Genomic DNA, 19073 nt, shown 5'->3' with positions numbered 1-19073 from the left:
TGTTCAGGGAGACGAATTTGTACGCTTGTGCCATTAGTACAGTGAGGTACGGAAAGGGTCACTAAACAACACTGGTCGCATTACAAGGGCATAGAAACTTCGGAATGGTCTGCATTGTCGGGAGGATCACGAACAGTCACTTGGGTATCGTTGGGTTTGTTTTTCTTCCGTACTGCGTTGACGTTCGGTTGAACTTTGGTCCTACTACGTGCTCTGCTAGGGAACACATCGGCAGATGGAGGCGTGGGAGGGTCCTGAGTGACTGCGCAGTCCATAACGAGATGTGACGCCTCAGCCATCTGATCTGCAGAAAGAACTGACTCAGAAGGTGGACAAGTTTGTTTGTTGTCACTAGCACGAACTTCGTGTTTGTTTGTAGACGGACTTTGACTTCCTTCAGTTTGTACACAAATACTGCCTTCCTCGTTATGCTTATCGGGAGCACGCGCTTGTTGTGATTCGTCCTGTGGTGACGTCGCGACTTCAGGCGGCGGGCTCGGCTGTTGTGATGCCAAAGCTGCCTGTACGTCACTCGGAATGACGTCAATAGCCGCAACGTCGACAGCTGCGTGCGACGGTTCAGAAAAACGTGAGTTAGTAACCGTAACCGGCATCTCTTTCGGGACGTCATGTTCTAATTCCTGGAGATCTTCGTCCGGACTATCATCATCACACGTTCGTCGCCGTTTGTGGCTCAGCAGCTGCACGTCAGATTTGGAAGCAGGCGGATCGGTAACCGGTTTTGAAGGAAAGGGTGGAAAGTCGGCAACAGGCAAACCAGGCTCCGGGGGCAATATTTCACTATCACTAGGGCGTTCGATGTCCGTGATTGGGGCCTCCCTAACAAGATCGGCCAATGTCAATTTTCTACGCTGTTCCAAAGTACTTTTGAGAACAAAGACACGTTTAGGGCAGTTCGTACGCAAGTGGCCAGTTTCGTTACAAATAAAGCATGTGCCTGGTTGCCCACTGTACGTGACATGCACTTTATACCCACAAACAATAAGATGGGAGGGGATATCTTGCTTGACGTGCATTTCGACTGACCGGACGCCACTAAAACACTGTAACCGATGTTGGCTAGACCAACGTTCGTTACGGATTTGCTTGACCTCCCCATACTTCGTCAAAATCTCACGTAAATAACAGTTTTCAACTTCCGGCGGCAGGTTGTACACGCGGACATTTTTATATTCTACATCAGCATTGGATATGAGAACAGTACTCACCGAGGCGTCACGATGACGGAACTCAGCTCTGCTACCATGTTTTAACAGAATCCTCTCCAGTAACACAGGGTTTAACAACTTGACGAAGAAACAGTAGAGATCTGTGTCGTAATAGGCAGTATGAACCTGGTCAGACGTAATACCAATGACATCCACTATGAAATCGTGAACTTCCATGGAACTCGGTTGAACATGACGTGTAGACTTGTCAAATTCGAAACACAGAGTACATTTCCTTGGGAACAACCTGGACGACATATCCACGTATTAAACGGTCGAGACCGCTAACACACAACTACACAAAACACTAAAAGCGAAGTGAAGTGACGGAAACACAAGACAGCAAATCTAGCAAACAAGGTAAACAACGAAAGTAGTCACAGCTTGCACACGCTATTGCGGAGCGAAGGCACAACACGTGCGACCTGCACGGCGTCGCAAGCGGAACTTTCGCCACTGGGGCTACAGCACAGTGCTTACAGTTAGCGGTATTCACTTTGATGCCAACCTGTTGTGGCTACAGACCCGTCATACGACCGTCACCTGCGGCCATACTGCGACGTTAGCACCTGTCTACGAATGCTTCATACGATTCTTGTTTTATATGCTACACTTACAAGCATGTCAACCGCTTGTCATCACCGAAAAAATGCAAAAAAAACGGCCGCCTTGCATTCCGCTACCTGTCCATCAGCGACGGCAGATCTGTGGCAAGCTCTAAGCTGTGCAGGCGCTCCGTGGCCGAGCAGCAGGAGGAGAGATGCCTTCCTTGGTGGCAGCTCCCTGCAGAGTGCCGAAGACCAGAGTGGCCGCGCCGCCGTTGTCAGTGGATGACATGCAATTGTCGAGCCACGGAGATCACGTTGCTTTGCGATGTGCACCAGCCTGGTAGCACAGAACGCGAACAGTGGCCCTGTGGCGCAACGGATAACGCGTCTGACTACGGATCAGAAGATTCCAGGTTCGAATCCTGGCAGGGTCGGCATTTTGTTAGTTGCGGGCGCGTAGCTAGGCAGTGCATTCGAATGTCTCCACCTTCGTGGAGTGCAATGTTAATCCTGAGCATCTCGCAGCTGCATCTCGAGACGATCGCGGTAAATATCGCTTCGTGCAAGCGTCAGCGTAGCGTCAGTCGAGCAAAGTCGAGACAAGTCAAGCTGGCAGATGCTACGCAGTTAATTAAACGGTAGGCGACGCAGACAACGCTTTTCCAAGTGTCCCATGTCACGCACCGAAGAGCGCGCATCTGTCCGCACAGCAGAGTGGCGCAGTGGAAGCGTGCTGGGCCCATAACCCAGAGGTCCGTGGATCGAAACCACGCTCTGCTAAAATTATTCTTTTTCTTGGGTGCTTCGAGCTCGATCATTAATCCTGGGGTGCGCTGATTCAGCGTCGACGGCAAACCCTGTGAGTTGTGAAACGACGACGTCGTGTGCAGAATACGAGAAACACTTCCTAAGACGCAGACTTTCTTACGATTTTTTAGCAATTACATTCCTTGATCACAACGGTAATGCTTTTTCGGGCCACATGTGCAACCTTCGCGATATAAAAATCGCACCTCCCCGGCGGGGAATCGAACCCCGGTCTCCCGCGTGACAGGCGGGGATACTAACCACTATACTACCGAGGAACACGCAGTCCTTGTCTACAGTGCACGCACATTTATGGTTCTCATGTACGCGATACATCTCAAACCTAGCGTCCCGATGCTTCCATAGTCAGCTGCTACGAAATAAAAGTATGCCCCAGGTGAGGCTCGAACTCACAACCCCGGCATTGCTCACGGCTACTGCCTTATAAGTACCGTGCGCTAACCAATTGCGCCACTGGGGCTACAGCACAGTGCTTACAGTTAGCGGTATTCACTTTGATGCCAACCTGTTGTGGCTACAGACCCGTCATACGACCGTCACCTGCGGCCATACTGCGACGTTAGCACCTGTCTACGAATGCTTCATACGATTCTTGTTTTATATGCTACACTTACAAGCATGTCAACCGCTTGTCATCACCGAAAAAATGCAAAAAAACGGCCGCCTTGCATTCCGCTACCTGTCCATCAGCGACGGCAGATCTGTGGCAAGCTCTAAGCTGTGCAGGCGCTCCGTGGCCGAGCAGCAGGAGGAGAGATGCCTTCCTTGGTGGCAGCTCCCTGCAGAGTGCCGAAGACCAGAGTGGCCGCGCCGCCGTTGTCAGTGGATGACATGCAATTGCCGAGCCACGGAGAACACGTTGCTTTGCGATGTGCACCCGCCTCGTAGCAGAAAACGCGAACAGTGGCCCTGTGGCGCAACGGATAACGCGTCTGACTACGGATCAGAAGATTCCAGGTTCGAATCCTGGCAGGGTCGGCATTTTGTTAGTTGCGGGCGCGTAGCTAGGCAGTGCATTCGAATGTCTCCACCTTCGTGGAGTGCAATGTTAATCCTGAGCATCTCGCAGCTGCATCTCGAGACGATCGCGGTAAATATCGCTTCGTGCAAGCGTCAGCGTAGCGTCAGTCGAGCAAAGTCGAGATAAGTCAAGCTGGCAGATGCTACGCAGTTAATTAAACGGTAGGCGACGCAGACAACGCTTTTCCAAGTGTCCCATGTCACGCACCGAAGAGCGCGCATCTGTCCGCACAGCAGAGTGGCGCAGTGGAAGCGTGCTGGGCCCATAACCCAGAGGTCCGTGGATCGAAACCACGCTCTGCTAAAATTATTCTTTTTCTTGGGTGCTTCGAGCTCGATCATTAATCCTGGGGTGCGCTGATTCAGCGTCGACGGCAAACCCTGTGAGTTGTGAAACGACGACGTCGTGTGCAGAATACGAGAAACACTTCCTAAGACGCAGACTTTCTTACGATTTTTTAGCAATTACATTCCTTGATCACAACGGTAATGCTTTTTCGGGCCACACGCGCAACCTTCGCGATATAAAAATCGCATCTCCCCGGCGGGGAATCGAACCCCGGTCTCCCGCGTGACAGGCGGGGATACTAACCACTATACTACCGAGGAACACGCAGTCCTTGTCTACAGTGCACGAACATTTATGGTTCTCATGTACGCGATACATCTCAAACCTAGCGTCCCGATGCTTCCATAGTCAGCTGCTACGAAATAAAAGTATGCCCCAGGTGAGGCTCGAACTCACAACCCCGGCATTGCTCACGGCTACTGCCTTATAAGTACCGTGCGCTAACCAATTGCGCCACTGGGGCTACAGCACAGTGCTTACAGTTAGCGGTATTCACTTTGATGCCAACCTGTTGTGGCTACAGACCCGTCATACGACCGTCACCTGCGGCCATACTGCGACGTTAGCACCTGTCTACGAATGCTTCATACGATTCTTGTTTTATATGCTACACTTACAAGCATGTCAACCGCTTGTTATCACCGAAAAAATGCAAAAAAACGGCCGCCTTGCATTCCGCTACCTGTCCATCAGCGACGGCAGATCTGTGGCAAGCTCTAAGCTGTGCAGGCGCTCCGTGGCCGAGCAGCAGGAGGAGAGATGCCTTCCTTGGTGGCAGCTCCCTGCAGAGTGCCGAAGACCAGAGTGGCCGCGCCGCCGTTGTCAGTGGATGACATGCAATTGTCGAGCCACGGAGAACACGTTGCTTTGCGATGTGCACCCGCCTCGTAGCACAAAACGCGAACAGTGGCCCTGTGGCGCAATGGATAACGCGTCTGACTACGGATCAGAAGATTCCAGGTTCGAATCCTGGCAGGGTCGGCATTTTGTTAGTTGCGGGCGCGTAGCTAGGCAGTGCATTCGAATGTCTCCACCTTCGTGGAGTGCAATGTTAATCCTGAGCATCTCGCAGCTGCATCTCGAGACGATCGCGGTAAATATCGCTTCGTGCAAGCGTCAGCGTAGCGTCAGTCGAGCAAAGTCGAGACAAGTCAAGCTGGCAGATGCTACGCAGTTAATTAAACGGTAGGCGACGCAGACAACGCTTTTCCAAGTGTCCCATGTCACGCACCGAAGAGCGCGCATCTGTCCGCACAGCAGAGTGGCGCAGTGGAAGCGTGCTGGGCCCATAACCCAGAGGTCCGTGGATCGAAACCACGCTCTGCTAAAATTATTCTTTTTCTTGGGTGCTTCGAGCTCGATCATTAATCCTGGGGTGCGCTGATTCAGCGTCGACGGCAAACCCTGTGAGTTGTGAAACGACGACGTCGTGTGCAGAATACGAGAAACACTTCCTAAGACGCAGACTTTCTTACGATTTTTTAGCAATTACATTCCTTGATCACAACGGTAATGCTTTTTCGGGCCACACGCGCAACCTTCGCGATATAAAAATCGCATCTCCCCGGCGGGGAATCGAACCCCGGTCTCCCGCGTTACAGGCGGGGATACTAACCACTATACTACCGAGGAACACGCAGTCCTTGTCTACAGTGCACGCACATTTATGGTTCTCATGTACGCGATACATCTCAAACCTAGCGTCCCGATGCTTCCATAGTCAGCTGCTACGAAATAAAAGTATGCCCCAGGTGAGGCTCGAACTCACAACCCCGGCATTGCTCACGGCTACTGCCTTATAAGTACCGTGCGCTAACCAATTGCGCCACTGGGGCTACAGCACAGTGCTTACAGTTAGCGGTATTCACTTTGATGCCAACCTGTTGTGGCTACAGACCCGTCATACGACCGTCACCTGCGGCCATACTGCGACGTTAGCACCTGTCTACGAATGCTTCATACGATTCTTGTTTTATATGCTACACTTACAAGCATGTCAACCGCTTGTCATCACCGAAAAAATGCAAAAAAACGGCCGCCTTGCATTCCGCTACCTGTCCATCAGCGACGGCAGATCTGTGGCAAGCTCTAAGCTGTGCAGGCGCTCCGTGGCCGAGCAGCAGGAGGAGAGATGCCTTCCTTGGTGGCAGCTCCCTGCAGAGTGCCGAAGACCAGAGTGGCCGCGCCGCCGTTGTCAGTGGATGACATGCAATTGTCGAGCCACGGAGAACACGTTGCTTTGCGATGTGCACCCGCCTCGTAGCACAAAACGCGAACAGTGGCCCTGTGGCGCAACGGATAACGCGTCTGACTACGGATCAGAAGATTCCAGGTTCGAATCCTGGCAGGGTCGGCATTTTGTTAGTTGCGGGCGCGTAGCTAGGCAGTGCATTCGAATGTCTCCACCTTCGTGGAGTGCAATGTTAATCCTGAGCATCTCGCAGCTGCATCTCGAGACGATCGCGGTAAATATCGCTTCGTGCAAGCGTCAGCGTAGCGTCAGTCGAGCAAAGTCGAGACAAGTCAAGCTGGCAGATGCTACGCAGTTAATTAAACGGTAGGCGACGCAGACAACGCTTTTCCAAGTGTCCCATGTCACGCACCGAAGAGCGCGCATCTGTCCGCACAGCAGAGTGGCGCAGTGGAAGCGTGCTGGGCCCATAACCCAGAGGTCCATGGATCGAAACCACGCTCTGCTAAAATTATTCTTTTTCTTGGGTGCTTCGAGCTCGATCATTAATCCTGGGGTGCGCTGATTCAGCGTCGACGGCAAACCCTGTGAGTTGTGAAACGACGACGTCGTGTGCAGAATACGAGAAACACTTCCTAAGACGCAGACTTTCTTACGATTTTTTAGCAATTACATTCCTTGATCACAACGGTAATGCTTTTTCGGGCCACATGTGCAACCTTCGCGATATAAAAATCGCACCTCCCCGGCGGGGAATCGAACCCCGGTCTCCCGCGTGACAGGCGGGGATACTAACCACTATACTACCGAGGAACACGCAGTCCTTGTCTACAGTGCACGCACATTTATGGTTCTCATGTACGCGATACATCTCAAACCTAGCGTCCCGATGCTTCCATAGTCAGCTGCTACGAAATAAAAGTATGCCCCAGGTGAGGCTCGAACTCACAACCCCGGCATTGCTCACGGCTACTGCCTTATAAGTACCGTGCGCTAACCAATTGCGCCACTGGGGCTACAGCACAGTGCTTACAGTTAGCGGTATTCACTTTGATGCCAACCTGTTGTGGCTACAGACCCGTCATACGACCGTCACCTGCGGCCATACTGCGACGTTAGCACCTGTCTACGAATGCTTCATACGATTCTTGTTTTATATGCTACACTTACAAGCATGTCAACCGCTTGTCATCACCGAAAAAATGCAAAAAAACGGCCGCCTTGCATTCCGCTACCTGTCCATCAGCGACGGCAGATCTGTGGCAAGCTCTAAGCTGTGCAGGCGCTCCGTGGCCGAGCAGCAGGAGGAGAGATGCCTTCCTTGGTGGCAGCTCCCTGCAGAGTGCCGAAGACCAGAGTGGCCGCGCCGCCGTTGTCAGTGGATGACATGCAATTGTCGAGCCACGGAGAACACGTTGCTTTGCGATGTGCACCCGCCTCGTAGCACAAAACGCGAACAGTGGCCCTGTGGCGCAACGGATAACGCGTCTGACTACGGATCAGAAGATTCCAGGTTCGAATCCTGGCAGGGTCGGCATTTTGTTAGTTGCGGGCGCGTAGCTAGGCAGTGCATTCGAATGTCTCCACCTTCGTGGAGTGCAATGTTAATCCTGAGCATCTCGCAGCTGCATCTCGAGACGATCGCGGTAAATATCGCTTCGTGCAAGCGTCAGCGTAGCGTCAGTCGAGCAAAGTCGAGACAAGTCAAGCTGGCAGATGCTACGCAGTTAATTAAACGGTAGGCGACGCAGACAACGCTTTTCCAAGTGTCCCATGTCACGCACCGAAGAGCGCGCATCTGTCCGCACAGCAGAGTGGCGCAGTGGAAGCGTGCTGGGCCCATAACCCAGAGGTCCATGGATCGAAACCACGCTCTGCTAAAATTATTCTTTTTCTTGGGTGCTTCGAGCTCGATCATTAATCCTGGGGTGCGCTGATTCAGCGTCGACGGCAAACCCTGTGAGTTGTGAAACGACGACGTCGTGTGCAGAATACGAGAAACACTTCCTAAGACGCAGACTTTCTTACGATTTTTTAGCAATTACATTCCTTGATCACAACGGTAATGCTTTTTCGGGCCACATGTGCAACCTTCGCGATATAAAAATCGCACCTCCCCGGCGGGGAATCGAACCCCGGTCTCCCGCGTGACAGGCGGGGATACTAACCACTATACTACCGAGGAACACGCAGTCCTTGTCTACAGTGCACGCACATTTATGGTTCTCATGTACGCGATACATCTCAAACCTAGCGTCCCGATGCTTCCATAGTCAGCTGCTACGAAATAAAAGTATGCCCCAGGTGAGGCTCGAACTCACAACCCCGGCATTGCTCACGGCTACTGCCTTATAAGTACCGTGCGCTAACCAATTGCGCCACTGGGGCTACAGCACAGTGCTTACAGTTAGCGGTATTCACTTTGATGCCAACCTGTTGTGGCTACAGACCCGTCATACGACCGTCACCTGCGGCCATACTGCGACGTTAGCACCTGTCTACGAATGCTTCATACGATTCTTGTTTTATATGCTACACTTACAAGCATGTCAACCGCTTGTCATCACCGAAAAAATGCAAAAAAACGGCCGCCTTGCATTCCGCTACCTGTCCATCAGCGACGGCAGATCTGTGGCAAGCTCTAAGCTGTGCAGGCGCTCCGTGGCCGAGCAGCAGGAGGAGAGATGCCTTCCTTGGTGGCAGCTCCCTGCAGAGTGCCGAAGACCAGAGTGGCCGCGCCGCCGTTGTCAGTGGATGACATGCAATTGTCGAGCCACGGAGAACACGTTGTTTTGCGATGTGCACCCGCCTCGTAGCACAAAACGCGAACAGTGGCCCTGTGGCGCAACGGATAACGCGTCTGACTACGGATCAGAAGATTCCAGGTTCGAATCCTGGCAGGGTCGGCATTTTGTTAGTTGCGGGCGCGTAGCTAGGCAGTGCATTCGAATGTCTCCACCTTCGTGGAGTGCAATGTTAATCCTGAGCATCTCGCAGCTGCATCTCGAGACGATCGCGGTAAATATCGCTTCGTGCAAGCGTCAGCGTAGCGTCAGTCGAGCAAAGTCGAGACAAGTCAAGCTGGCAGATGCTACGCAGTTAATTAAACGGTAGGCGACGCAGACAACGCTTTTCCAAGTGTCCCATGTCACGCACCGAAGAGCGCGCATCTGTCCGCACAGCAGAGTGGCGCAGTGGAAGCGTGCTGGGCCCATAACCCAGAGGTCCGTGGATCGAAACCACGCTCTGCTAAAATTATTCTTTTTCTTGGGTGCTTCGAGCTCGATCATTAATCCTGGGGTGCGCTGATTCAGCGTCGACGGCAAACCCTGTGAGTTGTGAAACGACGACGTCGTGTGCAGAATACGAGAAACACTTCCTAAGACGCAGACTTTCTTACGATTTTTTAGCAATTACATTCCTTGATCACAACGGTAATGCTTTTTCGGGCCACACGCGCAACCTTCGCGATATAAAATTCGCATCTCCCCGGCGGGGAATCGAACCCCGGTCTCCCGCGTGACAGGCGGGGATACTAACCACTATACTACCGAGGAACACGCAGTCCTTGTCTACAGTGCACGCACATTTATGGTTCTCATGTACGCGATACATCTCAAACCTAGCGTCCCGATGCTTCCATAGTCAGCTGCTACGAAATAAAAGTATGCCCCAGGTGAGGCTCGAACTCACAACCCCGGCATTGCTCACGGCTACTGCCTTATAAGTACCGTGCGCTAACCAATTGCGCCACTGGGGCTACAGCAGAGTGCTTACAGTTAGCGGTATTCACTTTGATGCCAACCTGTTGTGGCTACAGACCCGTCATACGACCGTCACCTGCGGCCATACTGCGACGTTAGCACCTGTCTACGAATGCTTCATACGATTCTTGTTTTATATGCTACACTTACAAGCATGTCAACCGCTTGTCATCACCGAAAAAATGCAAAAAAACGGCCGCCTTGCATTCCGCTACCTGTCCATCAGCGACGGCAGATCTGTGGCAAGCTCTAAGCTGTGCAGGCGCTCCGTGGCCGAGCAGCAGGAGGAGAGATGCCTTCCTTGGTGGCAGCTCCCTGCAGAGTGCCGAAGACCAGAGTGGCCGCGCCGCCGTTGTCAGTGGATGACATGCAATTGTCGAGCCACGGAGAACACGTTGCTTTGCGATGTGCACCCGCCTCGTAGCACAAAACGCGAACAGTGGCCCTGTGGCGCAACGGATAACGCGTCTGACTACGGATCAGAAGATTCCAGGTTCGAATCCTGGCAGGGTCGGCATTTTGTTAGTTGCGGGCGCGTAGCTAGGCAGTGCATTCGAATGTCTCCACCTTCGTGGAGTGCAATGTTAATCCTGAGCATCTCGCAGCTGCATCTCGAGACGATCGCGGTAAATATCGCTTCGTGCAAGCGTCAGCGTAGCGTCAGTCGAGCAAAGTCGAGACAAGTCAAGCTGGCAGATGCTACGCAGTTAATTAAACGGTAGGCGACGCAGACAACGCTTTTCCAAGTGTCCCATGTCACGCACCGAAGAGCGCGAATCTGTCCGCACAGCAGAGTGGCGCAGTGGAAGCGTGCTGGGCCCATAACCCAGAGGTCCGTGGATCGAAACCACGCTCTGCTAAAATTATTCTTTTTCTTGGGTGCTTCGAGCTCGATCATTAATCCTGGGGTGCGCTGATTCAGCGTCGACGGCAAACCCTGTGAGTTGTGAAACGACGACGTCGTGTGCAGAATACGAGAAACACTTCCTAAGACGCAGACTTTCTTACGATTTTTTAGCAATTACATTCCTTGATCACAACGGTAATGCTTTTTCGGGCCACACGCGCAACCTTCGCGATATAAAATTCGCACCTCCCCGGCGGGGAATCGAACCCCGGTCTCCCGCGTGACAGGCGGGGATACTAACCACTATACTACCGAGGAACACGCAGTCCGTGTCTACAGTGCACGCACATTTATGGTTCTCATGTACGCGATACATCTCAAACCTAGCGTCCCGATGCTTCCATAGTCAGCTGCTACGAAATAAAAGTATGCCCCAGGTGAGGCTCGAACTCACAACCCCGGCATTGCTCACGGCTACTGCCTTATAAGTACCGTGCGCTAACCAATTGCGCCACTGGGGCTACAGCACAGTGCTTACAGTTAGCGGTATTCACTTTGATGCCAACCTGTTGTGGCTACAGACCCGTCATACGACCGTCACCTGCGGCCATACTGCGACGTTAGCACCTGTCTACGAATGCTTCATACGATTCTTGTTTTATATGCTACACTTACAAGCATGTCAACCGCTTGTCATCACCGAAAAAATGCAAAAAAACGGCCGCCTTGCATTCCGCTACCTGTCCATCAGCGACGGCAGATCTGTGGCAAGCTCTAAGCTGTGCAGGCGCTCCGTGGCCGAGCAGCAGGAGGAGAGATGCCTTCCTTGGTGGCAGCTCCCTGCAGAGTGCCGAAGACCAGAGTGGCCGCGCCGCCGTTGTCAGTGGATGACATGCAATTGTCGAGCCACGGAGAACACGTTGCTTTGCGATGTGCACCCGCCTCGTAGCACAAAACGCGAACAGTGGCCCTGTGGCGCAACGGATAACGCGTCTGACTACGGATCAGAAGATTCCAGGTTCGAATCCTGGCAGGGTCGGCATTTTGTTAGTTGCGGGCGCGTAGCTAGGCAGTGCATTCGAATGTCTCCACCTTCGTGGAGTGCAATGTTAATCCTGAGCATCTCGCAGCTGCATCTCGAGACGATCGCGGTAAATATCGCTTCGTGCAAGCGTCAGCGTAGCGTCAGTCGAGCAAAGTCGAGACAAGTCAAGCTGGCAGATGCTACGCAGTTAATTAAACGGTAGGCGACGCAGACAACGCTTTTCCAAGTGTCCCATGTCACGCACCGAAGAGCGCGCATCTGTCCGCACAGCAGAGTGGCGCAGTGGAAGCGTGCTGGGCCCATAACCCAGAGGTCCGTGGATCGAAACCACGCTCTGCTAAAATTATTCTTTTTTTTGGGTGCTTCGAGCTCGATCATTAATCCTGGGGTGCGCTGATTCAGCGTCGACGGCAAACCCTGTGAGTTGTGAAACGACGACGTCGTGTGCAGAATACGAGAAACACTTCCTAAGACGCAGACTTTCTTACGATTTTTTAGCAATTACATTCCTTGATCACAACGGTAATGCTTTTTCGGGCCACATGTGCAACCTTCGCGATATAAAAATCGCACCTCCCCGGCGGGGAATCGAACCCCGGTCTCCCGCGTGATAGGCGGGGATACTAACCACTATACTACCGAGGAACACGCAGTCGTTGACTACAGTGCACGCACATTTATGGTCTCTCAGGTACGTGATGCATCTCAAATCTAGCGTCCCGATGCTTCCATAGTCAGCTGCTACGAAATAAAAGTATGCCCCAGGTGATGCTCGAACTCACAACCCCGGCATTGCTCACGGCTACTGCCTTATAAGTACCGTGCGCTAACCAATTGCGCCACTGGGGCTACAGCACAGTGCTTACAGTTAGCGGTATTCACTTTGATGCCAACCTGTTGTGGCTACAGACCCGTCATACGACCGTCACCTGCGGCCATACTGCGACGTTAGCACCTGTCTACGAATGCTTCATACGATTCTTGTTTTATATGCTACACTTACAAGCATGTCAACCGCTTGTCATCACCGAAAAAATGCAAAAAAACGGCCGCCTTGCATTCCGCTACCTGTCCATCAGCGACGGCAGATCTGTGGCAAGCTCTAAGCTGTGCAGGCGCTCCGTGGCCGAGCAGCAGGAGGAGAGATGCCTTCCTTGATGGCAGCTCCCTGCAGAGTGCCGAAGACCAGAGTGGCCGCGCCGCCGTTGTCAGTGGATGACATGCAATTGTCGAGCCACGGAGAACACGTTGCTTTGCGATGTGCACCCGCCTCGTAGCACAAAACGCGAACAGTGGCCCTGTGGCGCAACGGATAACGCGTCTGACTACGGATCAGAAGATTCCAGGTTCGAATCCTGGCAGGGTCGGCATTTTGTTAGTTGCGGGCGCGTAGCTAGGCAGTGCATTCGAATGTCTCCACCTTCGTGGAGTGCAATGTTAATCCTGAGCATCTCGCAGCTGCATCTCGAGACGATCGCGGTAAATATCGCTTCGTGCAAGCGTCAGCGTAGCGTCAGTCGAGCAAAGTCGAGACAAGTCAAGCTGGCAGATGCTACGCAGTTAATTAAACGGTAGGCGACGCAGACAACGCTTTTCCAAGTGTCCCATGTCACGCACCGAAGAGCGCGCATCTGTCCGCACAGCAGAGTGGCGCAGTGGAAGCGTGCTGGGCCCATAACCCAGAGGTCCGTGGATCGAAACCACGCTCTGCTAAAATTATTCTTTTTTTTGGGTGCTTCGAGCTCGATCATTAATCCTGGGGTGCGCTGATTCAGCGTCGACGGCAAACCCTGTGAGTTGTGAAACGACGACGTCGTGTGCAGAATACGAGAAACACTTCCTAAGACGCAGACTTTCTTACGATTTTTTAGCAATTACATTCCTTGATCACAACGGTAATGCTTTTTCGGGCCACATGTGCAACCTTCGCGATATAAAAATCGCACCTCCCCGGCGGGGAATCGAACCCCGGTCTCCCGCGTGATAGGCGGGGATACTAACCACTATACTACCGAGGAAGACGCAGTCGTTGACTACAGTGCACGCACATTTATGGTCTCTCAGGTACGTGATGCATCTCAAATCTAGCGTCCCGATGCTTCCATAGTCAGCTGCTACGAAATAAAAGTATGCCCCAGGTGATGCTCGAACTCACAACCCCGGCATTGCTCACGGCTACTGCCTTATAAGTACCGTGCGCTAACCAATTGCGCCACTGGGGCTACAGCACAGTGCTTACAGTTAGCGGTATTCACTTTGATGCCAACCTGTTGTGGCTACAGACCCGTCATACGACCGTCACCTGCGGCCATACTGCGACGTTAGCACCTGTCTACGAATGCTTCATACGATTCTTGTTTTATATGCTACACTTACAAGCATGTCAACCGCTTGTCATCACCGAAAAAATGCAAAAAAACGGCCGCCTTGCATTCCGCTACCTGTCCATCAGCGACGGCAGATCTGTGGCAAGCTCTAAGCTGTGCAGGCGCTCCGTGGCCGAGCAGCAGGAGGAGAGATGCCTTCCTTGATGGCAGCTCCCTGCAGAGTGCCGAAGACCAGAGTGGCCGCGCCGCCGTTGTCAGTGGATGACATGCAATTGTCGAGCCACGGAGAACACGTTGCTTTGCGATGTGCACCCGCCTCGTAGCACAAAACGCGAACAGTGGCCCTGTGGCGCAACGGATAACGCGTCTGACTACGGATCAGAAGATTCCAGGTTCGAATCCTGGCAGGGTCGGCATTTTGTTGGTTGCGGGCGCGTAGCTAGGCAGTGCATTCGAATGTCTCCACCTTCGTGGAGTGCAATGTTAATCCTGAGCATCTCGCAGCTGCATCTCGAGACGATCGCGGTAAATATCGCTTCGTGCAAGCGTCAGCGTAGCGTCAGTCGAGCAAAGTCGAGACAAGTCAAGCTGGCAGATGCTACGCAGTTAATTAAACGGTAGGCGACGCAGACAACGCTTTTCCAAGTGTCCCATGTCACGCACCGAAGAGCGCGCATCTGTCCGCACAGCAGAGTGGCGCAGTGGAAGCGTGCTGGGCCCATAACCCAGAGGTCCGTGGATCGAAACCACGCTCTGCTAAAATTATTCTTTTTTTTGGGTGCTTCGAGCTCGATCATTAATCCTGGGGTGCGCTGATTCAGCGTCGACGGCAAACCCTGTGAGTTGTGAAACGACGACGTCGTGTGCAGAATACGAGAAACACTTCCTAAGACGCAGACTTTCTTACGATTTTTTAGCAATTACATTCCTTGATCACAACGGTAATGCTTTTTCGGGCCACATGTGCAACCTTCGCGATATAAAAATCGCACCTCCCCGGCGGGGAATCGAACCCCGGTCTCCCGCGTGATAGGCGGGGATACTAACCACTATACTACCGAGGAACACGCAGTCGTTGACTACAGTGCACGCACATTTATGGTCTCTCAGGTACGTGATGCATCTCAAATCTAGCGTCCCGATGCTTCCATAGTCAGCTGCTACGAAATAAAAGTATGCCCCAGGTGATGCTCGAACTCACAACCCCGGCATTGCTCACGGCTACTGCCTTATAAGTACCGTGCGCTAACCAATTGCGCCACTGGGGCTACAGCACAGTGCTTACAGTTAGCGGTATTCACTTTGATGCCAACCTGTTGTGGCTACAGACCCGTCATACGACCGTCACCTGCGGCCATACTGCGACGTTAGCACCTGTCTACGAATGCTTCATACGATTCTTGTTTTATATGCTACACTTACAAGCATGTCAACCGCTTGTCATCACCGAAAAAATGCAAAGAAACGGCCGCCTTGCATTCCGCTACCTGTCCATCAGCGACGGCAGATCTGTGGCAAGCTCTAAGCTGTGCAGGCGCTCCGTGGCCGAGCAGCAGGAGGAGAGATGCCTTCCTTGATGGCAGCTCCCTGCAGAGTGCCGAAGACCAGAGTGGCCGCGCCGCCGTTGTCAGTGGATGACATGCAATTGTCGAGCCACGGAGAACACGTTGCTTTGCGATGTGCACCCGCCTCGTAGCACAAAACGCGAACAGTGGCCCTGTGGCGCAACGGATAACGCGTCTGACTACGGATCAGAAGATTCCAGGTTCGAATCCTGGCAGGGTCGGCATTTTGTTGGTTGCGGGCGCGTAGCTAGGCAGTGCATTCGAATGTCTCCACCTTCGTGGAGTGCAATGTTAATCCTGAGCATCTCGCAGCTGCATCTCGAGACGATCGCGGTAAATATCGCTTCGTGCAAGCGTCAGCGTAGCGTCAGTCGAGCAAAGTCGAGACAAGTCAAGCTGGCAGATGCTACGCAGTTAATTAAACGGTAGGCGACGCAGACAACGCTTTTCCAAGTGTCCCATGTCACGCACCGAAGAGCGCGCATCTGTCCGCACAGCAGAGTGGCGCAGTGGAAGCGTGCTGGGCACATAACCCAGAGGTCCGTGGATCGAAACCACGCTCTGCTAAAATTATTCTTTTTTTTGGGTGCTTCGAGCTCGATCATTAATCCTGGGGTGCGCTGATTCAGCGTCGACGGCAAACCCTGTGAGTTGTGAAACGACGACGTCGTGTGCAGAATACGAGAAACACTTCCTAAGACGCAGACTTTCTTACGATTTTTTAGCAATTACATTCCTTGATCACAACGGTAATGCTTTTTCGGGCCACATGTGCAACCTTCGCGATATAAAAATCGCACCTCCCCGGCGGGGAATCGAACCCCGGTCTCCCGCGTGACAGGCGGGGATACTAACCACTATACTACCGAGGAACACGCAGTCGTTGACTACAGTGCACGCACATTTATGGTCTCTCAGGTACGTGATGCATCTCAAATCTAGCGTCCCGATGCTTCCATAGTCAGCTGCTACGAAATAAAAGTATGCCCCAGGTGATGCTCGAACTCACAACCCCGGCATTGCTCACGGCTACTGCCTTATAAGTACCGTGCGCTAACCAATTGCGCCACTGGGGCTACAGCACAGTGCTTACAGTTAGCGGTATTCACTTTGATGCCAACCTGTTGTGGCTACAGACCCGTCATACGACCGTCACCTGCGGCCATACTGCGACGTTAGCACCTGTCTACGAATGCTTCATACGATTCTTGTTTTATATGCTACACTTACAAGCATGTCAACCGCTTGTCATCACCGAAAAAATGCAAAAAAACGGCCGCCTTGCATTCCGCTACCTGTCCATCAGCGACGGCAGATCTGTGGCAAGCTCTAAGCTGTGCAGGCGCTCCGTGGCCGAGCAGCAGGAGGAGAGATGCCTTCCTTGGTGGCAGCTCCCTGCAGAGTGCCGAAGACCAGAGTGGCCGCGCCGCCGTTGTCAGTGGATGACATGCAATTGCCGAGCCACGGAGAACACGTTGCTTTGCGATGTGCACCCGCCTCGTAGCAGAAAACGCGAACAGTGGCCCTGTGGCGCAACGGATAACGCGTCTGACTACGGATCAGAAGATTCCAGGTTCGAATCCTGGCAGGGTCGGCATTTTGTTAGTTGCGGGCGCGTAGCTAGGCAGTGCATTCGAATGTCTCCACCTTCGTGGAGTGCAATGTTAATCCTGAGCATCTCGCAGCTGCATCTCGAGACGATCGCGGTAAATATCGCTTCGTGCAAGCGTCAGCGTAGCGTCAGTCGAGCAAAGTCGAGACAAGTCAAGCTGGCAGATGCTACGCAGTTAATTAAACGGTAGGCGACGCAGACAACGCTTTTCCAAGTGTCCCATGTCACGCACCGAAGAGCGCGCATCTGTCCGCACAGCAGAGTGGCGCAGTGGAAGCGTGCTGGGCCCATAACCCAGAGGTCCGTGGATCGAAACCACGCTCTGCTAAAATTATTCTTTTTTTTGGGTGCTTCGAGCTCGATCATTAATCCTGGGGTGCGCTGATTCAGCGTCGACGGCAAACCCTGTGAGTTGTGAAACGACGACGTCGTGTGCAGAATACGAGAAACACTTCCTAAGACGCAGACTTTCTTACGATTTTTTAGCAATTACATTCCTTGATCACAACGGTAATGCTTTTTCGGGCCACATGTGCAACCTTCGCGATATAAAAATCGCACCTCCCCGGCGGGGAATCGAACCCCGGTCTCCCGCGTGACAGGCGGGGATACTAACCACTATACTACCGTGAAACACGCAGTCGTTGACTACAGTGCACGCACATTTATGGTCTCTCAGGTACGTGATGCATCTCAAATCTAGCGTCCCGATGCTTCCATAGTCAGCTGCTACGAAATAAAAGTATGCCCCAGGTGATGCTCGAACTCACAACCCCGGCATTGCTCACGGCTACTGCCTTATAAGTACCGTGCGCTAAGCAATTGCGCCACTGGGGCTACAGCAGAGTGCTTACAGTTAGCGGTATTCACTTTGATGCCAACCTGTTGTGGCTACAGACCCGTCATACGACCGTCACCTGCGGCCATACTGCGACGTTAGCACCTGTCTACGAATGCTTCATACGATTCTTGTTTTATATGCTACACTTACAAGCATGTCAACCGCTTGTCATCACCGAAAAAATGCAAAAAAACGGCCGCCTTGCATTCCGCTACCTGTCCATCAGCGACGGCAGATCTGTGGCAAGCTCTAAGCTGTGCAGGCGCTCCGTGGCCGAGCAGCAGGAGGAGAGATGCCTTCCTTGGTGGCAGCTCCCTGCAGAGTGCCGAAGACCAGAGTGGCCGCGCCGCCGTTGTCAGTGGATGACATGCAATTGCCGAGCCACGGAGAACACGTTGCTTTGCGATGTGCACCCGCCTCGTAGCAGAAAACGCGAACAGTGGCCCTGTGGCGCAACGGATAACGCGTCTGACTACGGATCAGAAGATTCCAGGTTCGAATCCTGGCAGGGTCGGCATTTTGTTAGTTGCGGGCGCGTAGCTAGGCAGTGCATTCGAATGTCTCCACCTTCGTGGAGTGCAATGTTAATCCTGAGCATCTCGCAGCTGCATCTCGAGACGATCGCGGTAAATATCGCTTCGTGCAAGCGTCAGCGTAGCGTCAGTCGAGCAAAGTCGAGACAAGTCAAGCTGGCAGATGCTACGCAGTTAATTAAACGGTAGGCGACGCAGACAACGCTTTTCCAAGTGTCCCATGTCACGCACCGAAGAGCGCGCATCTGTCCGCACAGCAGAGTGGCGCAGTGGAAGCGTGCTGGGCCCATAACCCAGAGGTCCGTGGATCGAAACCACGCTCTGCTAAAATTATTCTTTTTCTTGGGTGCTTCGAGCTCGATCATTAATCCTGG

The 19073-nt window shown here is 52.8% G+C and overlaps 35 non-coding genes across 35 annotated transcripts; 13 read left to right on the top strand and 22 right to left on the bottom strand.

The window, feature by feature from the left end:
* Positions 1 to 2138: 2138 nt before the first annotated feature.
* On the top strand, positions 2139 to 2211 carry Trnar-acg. The gene has a single exon. It is a non-coding gene; the product is annotated as a tRNA-Arg (tRNA).
* A 579-nt stretch (positions 2212 to 2790) lies between these two features.
* Positions 2791 to 2862, bottom strand: Trnad-guc. Its single transcript has one exon. It is a non-coding gene; the product is annotated as a tRNA-Asp (tRNA).
* A 111-nt stretch (positions 2863 to 2973) lies between these two features.
* Positions 2974 to 3065, bottom strand: Trnai-uau. Its single transcript is given in 2 exon segments — positions 2974 to 3009; positions 3028 to 3065. It is a non-coding gene; the product is annotated as a tRNA-Ile (tRNA).
* Positions 3066 to 3510: 445 nt separating this feature from the next.
* Trnar-acg lies at positions 3511 to 3583 on the top strand. Its single transcript has one exon. It is a non-coding gene; the product is annotated as a tRNA-Arg (tRNA).
* A 579-nt stretch (positions 3584 to 4162) lies between these two features.
* Trnad-guc lies at positions 4163 to 4234 on the bottom strand. The gene has a single exon. It is a non-coding gene; the product is annotated as a tRNA-Asp (tRNA).
* A 111-nt stretch (positions 4235 to 4345) lies between these two features.
* Trnai-uau lies at positions 4346 to 4437 on the bottom strand. Its single transcript is given in 2 exon segments — positions 4346 to 4381; positions 4400 to 4437. It is a non-coding gene; the product is annotated as a tRNA-Ile (tRNA).
* A 445-nt stretch (positions 4438 to 4882) lies between these two features.
* On the top strand, positions 4883 to 4955 carry Trnar-acg. Its single transcript has one exon. It is a non-coding gene; the product is annotated as a tRNA-Arg (tRNA).
* Positions 4956 to 5534: 579 nt separating this feature from the next.
* On the bottom strand, positions 5535 to 5606 carry Trnay-gua. The gene has a single exon. It is a non-coding gene; the product is annotated as a tRNA-Tyr (tRNA).
* Positions 5607 to 5717: 111 nt separating this feature from the next.
* Trnai-uau lies at positions 5718 to 5809 on the bottom strand. Its single transcript is given in 2 exon segments — positions 5718 to 5753; positions 5772 to 5809. It is a non-coding gene; the product is annotated as a tRNA-Ile (tRNA).
* Positions 5810 to 6254: 445 nt separating this feature from the next.
* On the top strand, positions 6255 to 6327 carry Trnar-acg. Its single transcript has one exon. It is a non-coding gene; the product is annotated as a tRNA-Arg (tRNA).
* Positions 6328 to 6906: 579 nt separating this feature from the next.
* Trnad-guc lies at positions 6907 to 6978 on the bottom strand. Its single transcript has one exon. It is a non-coding gene; the product is annotated as a tRNA-Asp (tRNA).
* A 111-nt stretch (positions 6979 to 7089) lies between these two features.
* Trnai-uau lies at positions 7090 to 7181 on the bottom strand. Its single transcript is given in 2 exon segments — positions 7090 to 7125; positions 7144 to 7181. It is a non-coding gene; the product is annotated as a tRNA-Ile (tRNA).
* A 445-nt stretch (positions 7182 to 7626) lies between these two features.
* Positions 7627 to 7699, top strand: Trnar-acg. Its single transcript has one exon. It is a non-coding gene; the product is annotated as a tRNA-Arg (tRNA).
* A 579-nt stretch (positions 7700 to 8278) lies between these two features.
* On the bottom strand, positions 8279 to 8350 carry Trnad-guc. Its single transcript has one exon. It is a non-coding gene; the product is annotated as a tRNA-Asp (tRNA).
* A 111-nt stretch (positions 8351 to 8461) lies between these two features.
* Trnai-uau lies at positions 8462 to 8553 on the bottom strand. The gene is given in 2 exon segments: positions 8462 to 8497; positions 8516 to 8553. It is a non-coding gene; the product is annotated as a tRNA-Ile (tRNA).
* A 445-nt stretch (positions 8554 to 8998) lies between these two features.
* Positions 8999 to 9071, top strand: Trnar-acg. The gene has a single exon. It is a non-coding gene; the product is annotated as a tRNA-Arg (tRNA).
* A 579-nt stretch (positions 9072 to 9650) lies between these two features.
* On the bottom strand, positions 9651 to 9722 carry Trnad-guc. Its single transcript has one exon. It is a non-coding gene; the product is annotated as a tRNA-Asp (tRNA).
* A 111-nt stretch (positions 9723 to 9833) lies between these two features.
* Trnai-uau lies at positions 9834 to 9925 on the bottom strand. The gene is given in 2 exon segments: positions 9834 to 9869; positions 9888 to 9925. It is a non-coding gene; the product is annotated as a tRNA-Ile (tRNA).
* Positions 9926 to 10370: 445 nt separating this feature from the next.
* Positions 10371 to 10443, top strand: Trnar-acg. Its single transcript has one exon. It is a non-coding gene; the product is annotated as a tRNA-Arg (tRNA).
* A 579-nt stretch (positions 10444 to 11022) lies between these two features.
* Positions 11023 to 11094, bottom strand: Trnad-guc. The gene has a single exon. It is a non-coding gene; the product is annotated as a tRNA-Asp (tRNA).
* Positions 11095 to 11205: 111 nt separating this feature from the next.
* Trnai-uau lies at positions 11206 to 11297 on the bottom strand. Its single transcript is given in 2 exon segments — positions 11206 to 11241; positions 11260 to 11297. It is a non-coding gene; the product is annotated as a tRNA-Ile (tRNA).
* Positions 11298 to 11742: 445 nt separating this feature from the next.
* On the top strand, positions 11743 to 11815 carry Trnar-acg. Its single transcript has one exon. It is a non-coding gene; the product is annotated as a tRNA-Arg (tRNA).
* A 579-nt stretch (positions 11816 to 12394) lies between these two features.
* Trnad-auc lies at positions 12395 to 12466 on the bottom strand. Its single transcript has one exon. It is a non-coding gene; the product is annotated as a tRNA-Asp (tRNA).
* A 112-nt stretch (positions 12467 to 12578) lies between these two features.
* On the bottom strand, positions 12579 to 12670 carry Trnai-uau. The gene is given in 2 exon segments: positions 12579 to 12614; positions 12633 to 12670. It is a non-coding gene; the product is annotated as a tRNA-Ile (tRNA).
* Positions 12671 to 13115: 445 nt separating this feature from the next.
* Positions 13116 to 13188, top strand: Trnar-acg. The gene has a single exon. It is a non-coding gene; the product is annotated as a tRNA-Arg (tRNA).
* A 579-nt stretch (positions 13189 to 13767) lies between these two features.
* On the bottom strand, positions 13768 to 13839 carry Trnad-auc. The gene has a single exon. It is a non-coding gene; the product is annotated as a tRNA-Asp (tRNA).
* Positions 13840 to 13951: 112 nt separating this feature from the next.
* On the bottom strand, positions 13952 to 14043 carry Trnai-uau. The gene is given in 2 exon segments: positions 13952 to 13987; positions 14006 to 14043. It is a non-coding gene; the product is annotated as a tRNA-Ile (tRNA).
* Positions 14044 to 14488: 445 nt separating this feature from the next.
* Positions 14489 to 14561, top strand: Trnar-acg. The gene has a single exon. It is a non-coding gene; the product is annotated as a tRNA-Arg (tRNA).
* A 579-nt stretch (positions 14562 to 15140) lies between these two features.
* Positions 15141 to 15212, bottom strand: Trnad-auc. The gene has a single exon. It is a non-coding gene; the product is annotated as a tRNA-Asp (tRNA).
* Positions 15213 to 15324: 112 nt separating this feature from the next.
* Positions 15325 to 15416, bottom strand: Trnai-uau. Its single transcript is given in 2 exon segments — positions 15325 to 15360; positions 15379 to 15416. It is a non-coding gene; the product is annotated as a tRNA-Ile (tRNA).
* Positions 15417 to 15861: 445 nt separating this feature from the next.
* Trnar-acg lies at positions 15862 to 15934 on the top strand. The gene has a single exon. It is a non-coding gene; the product is annotated as a tRNA-Arg (tRNA).
* Positions 15935 to 16513: 579 nt separating this feature from the next.
* On the bottom strand, positions 16514 to 16585 carry Trnad-guc. Its single transcript has one exon. It is a non-coding gene; the product is annotated as a tRNA-Asp (tRNA).
* A 112-nt stretch (positions 16586 to 16697) lies between these two features.
* Trnai-uau lies at positions 16698 to 16789 on the bottom strand. The gene is given in 2 exon segments: positions 16698 to 16733; positions 16752 to 16789. It is a non-coding gene; the product is annotated as a tRNA-Ile (tRNA).
* A 445-nt stretch (positions 16790 to 17234) lies between these two features.
* Trnar-acg lies at positions 17235 to 17307 on the top strand. The gene has a single exon. It is a non-coding gene; the product is annotated as a tRNA-Arg (tRNA).
* A 1300-nt stretch (positions 17308 to 18607) lies between these two features.
* Positions 18608 to 18680, top strand: Trnar-acg. The gene has a single exon. It is a non-coding gene; the product is annotated as a tRNA-Arg (tRNA).
* The last annotated feature ends 393 nt before the right edge of the window (positions 18681 to 19073 follow it).

The sequence above is a fragment of the Schistocerca piceifrons genome, chromosome 8 (assembly GCF_021461385.2).
Source record: "Schistocerca piceifrons isolate TAMUIC-IGC-003096 chromosome 8, iqSchPice1.1, whole genome shotgun sequence".
Lineage (NCBI taxonomy): Eukaryota > Metazoa > Arthropoda > Insecta > Orthoptera > Acrididae > Schistocerca > Schistocerca piceifrons.
Note: the sequence above shows the minus strand (reverse complement) of the source record. Positions and strands in the feature narration are given on the sequence as shown.